Consider the following 6977-nt stretch of genomic DNA (forward strand, 5'->3'; position numbering starts at 1 on the left):
CTTTTGAATTTGGAATATGAAGTCAGGATTAATAATTGATGTTAATAATATTTTTTTTTGTTTTGGAAGTAAATTCGTAAGGAAGAAATGAAACACGTGGTAGTAAATTGTCATCTTCATCTCTAGACACAGGCTAAGTAAGAAGTTTTCCAATATTTTCTACCTACACCGTAAGGGAGGCATTGCCGGAAGTAGGGAGTTTCTCTTTACCCTGGGAGGCCAAAGTTAGATCAATCATCGGGACGTCATAGTAGTATGCGCAAACCAGACCATCATGACTCCCGAAGAGACGGATTTGGTAGCGCTGGTTTTTAGTGGGCATTCCAGTGTGCTGGGCCACACGAGGCGTTCTCGGCCCCGGCGATAGCCACAATTACCCCGTTTCAAGTGGAGGAAACAAAAAAGGCAAGCTTCGACAAAGCCCTACAATATTGACTATACTGCATAAATAATTTTAAAAGTTAAATATTTTTACTCTAACGTCAATTTAATTAATGTCAAAAAAAAGATAAGTATTTAAAAATAACCAGAAAATATATATTTTTAACAAATTCCAAATTAAAAAATGTTTTATTGAACTCAAAATGAAATTGTTCATTGAAGTGGATTTAACGAGCACTTTTGAATCGTACTTTTACAGTATTATATTAAATGTAAAGCTAACTCCGACAAGAACTGAGCACTAACTCTTTTCCACAAATCGAATTACACAGATATCTTAATTAAATACTACTTTAATACTAGCTGTGCCCGCGACTTCGTGCACGTTGTTTGAATTTAAGTTATTTGCATATTGTAATGTGATTTTATTTTTATTCTATATATATAATTCTAAAATAAACGTAAATTACTCCTTATTACATCCGCTATCTGCCAGTGAAAGTCCCGTCGAAATCGGTTCAGCCGTTCCAGAGATTAGCCGGAACAAACAGACAGACAGACTGACAAAAAATTTTATTTTGGTATATGTACCGTGTATCGTACATATGCATTTAGTAAAAATGGGTTATTTTAATATTACAAACAGACACTCCAATTTTATTATATGTATAGATATTTCCTGAAAATCATGGCTTTTTTGCTATCTACATAAACATTTGTTAAATAATACGCTTTATTTGTTACATTATTAATCTATTTTTAGCATTAGCATTAGCATTAGCAGCCCGTAAATGTCCCAAGCTGGGATAAAGGCCTCCTCTCCCTTTGAGGAGAAGGTTTGGAACATATTGCACCACGCTGCTCCAATGCGGGTTGGCGGAATACACATGTGGCAGAATTTCGTTGAAATTAGACATATGCAGGTTTCCTCACGATGTTTTCCTTCACCGCCGAGCACGAGATGAATTATAAACACAAATTAAGCACATGAAATTTCAGTGGTACCTGCCTGGGTTTGAACCCGAAATCATCGGTTAAGATGCACGCGTTCTAACCGCTGGGCCATCTCGGCTCTTATTAATCGCTTCTCGACCTTTTGGCTAAGATCAAAGTGTAGTATCTGTTCTTTTCAGCTTAATATTAATCTATAGCGTTTGTGAAATCACTATGAAGCTAAGGTAAATATTTTTCAAACTCACAAACACATTCATATCACTGAACATAAACTACGTCACATTCCTGTTTCATGTTAAAAATTCAAACTGAATATCTTATGTGTGTACATAACGTTGTTATATTATATGCGGTAACATTGTTGTCTCTGTACTGCTTCCTGCGGCTTGAAATTTTATGTAATATTTTGAATAATTTTGAGGGAATACAGCAGAAACGACTGTTGTAAATCTAGCGTCTTTACGACTTCAATGCAATTTCGGTTCGGATTTATTTAGGAGCTTCTATTTCTCTAAAATTCTATCAGAATAAGTAAATATATCGCAATGGTCTTCGTTCATTCATCGAACACAAGCATTATTGAAAATTTAATCCATTTGCATACTCCGAACATTTTTATTAATAACATAAATCTCGGATAAAAAATAAAACAGACAAACAGACAATTAAAAGACACTGAGTTTATCTAACGATATACATACTAATATGTCTGTATAATAAGGATCTGTTGCCAAATTTAAAAAAAAATGTTAAGGATCGCTTGTGTGCGAAAGATTATACAATTAGTGAATTTATGATTGATAGCACACCTTGGGAATGAAACGATCGCCTCCTGGCTATTCAAATAATAAAATTGACAAAAAAAAGACCCGCGGAGTTTCTTTGGCCGGTTCTTCTCAGGTCAGGGTATTTATTTTTCGAGACGTTGATAGTGTTTAATTTGACTATGAATAAGTAAGTGTAATGCTTCTATATTCAATAAAGGAATGTAATTTCAGTAGTTCGGGATGGCAAAATAAAATTATGTTGCACAATGATGTTTCAATCTCTCTCTATATTTTTACAATGCCCCCATCATCCAATTGTTTTCCTTATGACAGCTCAATCACTTTTAAAATAAGAAATAGTGTTACCTGCCAGTATTAAATGTTATTTCATAAAAAATAATTAACTATAGTTGTATAATATGTAATAATAATAATAATGTGATATTATTAATGGTATAATTAATTAAGATATCCTATGACGTAGCACCGTATTGGAGTCTAGGGCTAGTCTCTAACAGGAACTTGAGTTTGAGTTTGCATATATCGTAGAATAGCTAAAATTTGTTACTTTGTATGTACGGAATAATCTTCGGAACGAATGTTCCAATTTGTTTGACGTATAATTTGCACCCGTGCATAGATAGGTTAGATCGCTAGTGTATAGATATATAAATACAAATGTTGATACATCTGTTTGAGATTAATAGACTTCGATAACACTTGACCGATCACCATCAAAGCTGACATATTTATCAAGGCAAAAGGCTTTATAGAATCCAACTTTGTTACAACTCGTCGCTAAATAACGCTGCAGCATATCAGCTTGACTTGGTTTTAGGGCTTTGTGCTAGCCCATCTGGGTAGGAAAGACCAATCACTCATCTATCAATAAATACTAAAGGATCATCAGGACAAGATTTTTTAGCATTAGCAGCCCGTAAATGTCCCACTGCTGGGATAAAGGCCTCCTTTCCCTTTGAGGAGAAGGTTTGGAGCATATTCCACCACGCTGCTCCAATGCGGGTTGGCGAAAAACACATGTGGCAGAATTTCGTTGAAATTAGACACATGCAGGTTTCCTCACGATGTTTTCCTTCACCGCTGAGCACGAAATGCATTATAAACACAAATTAAGCACATGAAAATTCAGTGGTGCCTGCCTGGGTTTGAACCCGAAATCATCGGTTAAGATGCACGCGTTCTAACCACTGGGCCATCTCGGCTCTTATATATTTATTTTTTATTAATGTAATCATAATTAAAATATTATTTATTCAAATCGGCTCATCAATACACTGAATTTGATTCGTCATATGTGTTGAATTAACATACAAATACAAAATGTAAGGCTCTTTCCGACAAGAAACTCAGTAGTTACTCGTTTTCAACATCTAAAAATACAGTCATGTTGGTTAAATACAATTATTTATCTATGTTATGTCTCCTGCCTGGGAGTCAACAAGAATTAACTCCACGCTTTTTTATCACCAATATAATCTTGTATCGAATAATATATCTTTACCAATATATTTTTTACAATTGACTTGAATCTATGAAACGACAAAGTTAAAAATGTCTGCGGCAACAATAAAATAGAAAGGGAAAGAGATAGAAAATGAAAGGTTGCCTGAAGGGGACATAACACTTTTACATAAGTGACGATTTGCCAGTTCACTCTGCTGTAAGCAGCGTATAAGAACTTCGTTTCGAAACCATAACCTTAACCATTTAACCGATCTCCCGTCGTACAACATTGTATGTTTCATTAGTGGTACAGTACACAGTGGTGGTGGTCAGACATTTCGGGTAACTTTGAATTTGATTGCAACTTTGAATAAAATGAAACAGTTTAATATTTTTTTTCTACGCTTTTTATGTGATTTTCCAACTTGAATGCGTGAAATGGAACGACCAATAATATGTTTACATATTTACATTTATTTGCGTATTTTTATTTTACCATAGACTTCTATTGTAAAAAAAAAATTACGTACATATCAAATGCAGCTCTACCACCAGTTCTGAGACACGACATTCGTGAACAAGACATTCGTAGATAATGTTGAAATATCGAGGAATAAAAATTACCATGTTAATTTAAAATCTAACAATCAGTATTGTTGGTTGGCGGTTCGTTCAGTCAGTTCGTCGTAGTGACCATCCGTCTCCTTCTTATCTCAAGTTGATCACATGAGTCCCGTCTTAATTAATACTTAAAGTGAATAACTTGCTTGAGGTTGAGAAAGGTATGAAAAGCGCCTATTACGTATCCAGCTCGCTCTTTCAGAGCTGGTGTTAAAAAATCGATGTAAGAAAAGTTTTAGTGACATGGCGGCCTCAAAGGGAATGTGACGCAAAAACATTCAAGTGAGGATTTTAACAAACAAAGCGAATGCCTCTCAGGCCGCCTGTTACACCGTAGCGTAACCTTAAGATAATAATTTTAAATAAATTATTTTGACTTAGAAAAAATATGAGCTTCCAAAATTTTTTGACCTAGAGTCACATAAACATGAAACGTAGATTTATTTTAGAACAAAAGTATCTACAGGATTGACAGTTAGTTATATGATAAAAATTATTATTATGTCATACTAACCATAACCAACCAAAGGATTGACAGTTATATGATAAAATTTATATACCTACCACCCAATATCAGGGGGTTAATTTTCTCTCTTAAGCACTCGGTGTTGGAGCTTTAAGTATCCCGGTACTCATTATTGTTCTGCCAAACAGCAATGCTTTCTATGACTGTGTTCCGTATCAAAGGGTGTGTCAAAACCAAATACAAAATATACTTTATTCAAGTAGGCTTACGAACACGACAAGGACTTACGAATCGATATTTAACAAAACTGTATTAAACTTAAAGCTACTACCGGTAATCTACATTCTACCGAGAAGATCCGGTAAGAATCTCAGAAGTTACTCTTTTCGAACCTTTGAAATACAATTGTGAACCAGTAAAACCAGAACAAATGATATAGACTTAGTTAACATTAGCAAATTTTTTTTACAGTGCCCATGTCGATAGGGCATTGTCGATGGCTTAATGGTTGGAACGCGTGAATCTTAACCAATGATTGCGGGATCAAGCCCACTGAAATACGACGGGTTAATTTTTGTTTATAATTATGCTGGGGCCGAAAAATCACGTGAAGAAATGCATGTGCATGTCTTCGATAAAATACTGCCACATGTATTTGCACCAATAGCAGCGTGATGTAATTACGTCCAAAACTTCTCCCCAAAGAGAAACGAAGCCTTAACCAGTTAACTTAAGCAGTGGAATATTTACAGGCTCTAAAAATTATGACCTCTCTAATATTGATATCTAATAGATTAAACATACTTTTATAATTTTTTTCTTGGATACCATGTCGAATTTGGTTACATTCTTGACAAAACATTAACACCAATTTCCCGCTGGTGGGCTAAGGCCTCCCTTTGAGGAGAAGGCTTGGAGCATATTCCACAACATTGCTTCATGTATTTAATATAAAACAGCCTTAACAATTTGTGATATATGAAGATGTCGTATTGACCGATTTTGGCTACGGCGGCCAATCTCAAGGAAGACTAGCCAATTACGCAAGACAAATTATAGTGCAGGAATTTGTCTGCAAACAAAGATGCATCATCCTTATCCCCTTGCACTCTGATAGGAAGGCAAATCCGACACGTGCTTGCCGTGACACGGGAGAATACGATCCAACTTCCAGACCCCGGGCTGTAACTAAGAATTCTTTGACAGAAAAATCTAGTAACATACATATGTAATTGTATTTAACTAACATGTCTATATTTTTAGATATTGAAAAAGAGTAAATACTGAGTTTCTTGCCGGTTATTCTCGGTAGAATCTACATTCCGAACCGGTGGTAGCTTTACTTTAAATAGTTTGTTAAATGACGATTCAAAAGTGCTCGTAAAAGCCTACTTGAATGAAGTATATTTTGATTTGATTTGATTAGTAATTTTTTATGGTGTCCACCTTATATCTAGTCTCTAGACTAATTAGGTGTATCATTTTCAAACAACTCATGTAATTATTTTGTTCATTATTATAATTAACAAACAATCGTGTGATGAAGTTTAAAAAATAATTGATTTAATGATAGCAACATACTTTTAATTGGTTTTCCGTCGATAAATTAAATGTACGAACTTTGAAATTAATTGCAAGTTGTTTGAGAGCAAGTTACTTATTTGTTATTGTTTCGACTTCCAAATTCAATAAACTCTAACTGGACTATGTATTCGTTTCTATAACAAAATTCTGCAGATATTTATAACTCTTCTTTTTGGTTTCCGTACCCAAATGGTAAAAACGAAATCCTATTAATAAGACTTCGCTGTCGGTCCATCACCAGGCTGTATCTTAAGAACCACGATAGACAGTTGAAATTACAAATTAGAAATGATGTATTTTAATACAATACAAAACAAAATAAATAATTATTCTTTTATGTTTGCTCGATATCAATAACGGAAACCTTCGTGCGCGAGTTCGACTTGCACTTGGCAGGATTTTTTACATCTTTTTTTTTTTAAATTGATATTTTTATGTTTCCAGGGACATATTTTTTGTATTTTTTTATGTGTGCTAATCTGTCTTTCAATAAATAAGTCATATTATTTAATACGAAATCAAGTGATGAGATATTTAAAGAAAGTATAATTCAAGATCGTCACTGACTTGGAGACTCAGCTCCGTAGACCAAAATGTCAGTATGATAAGATCGACTCATAAAAACATTATGTTGATTTAGACTAATATTAATCTTTTGGAAAGTAACAGTAACGATCATGTCGTGGGATAATTAATAATTCAAATTTTCTTGAAAACAAGGAGACCGACAAAGTCCATAT

The 6977-nt window shown here is 34.2% G+C and overlaps 1 pseudogene; it reads left to right on the forward strand.

Moving 5' to 3' along the window:
- The first annotated feature begins 1461 nt into the window (after window positions 1-1461).
- Window positions 1462-1589, forward strand: LOC125073243 (annotated as a pseudogene).
- The last annotated feature ends 5388 nt before the right edge of the window (window positions 1590-6977 follow it).

Source organism: Vanessa atalanta, chromosome 23 (genome assembly GCF_905147765.1).
Source record: "Vanessa atalanta chromosome 23, ilVanAtal1.2, whole genome shotgun sequence".
Lineage (NCBI taxonomy): Eukaryota > Metazoa > Arthropoda > Insecta > Lepidoptera > Nymphalidae > Vanessa > Vanessa atalanta.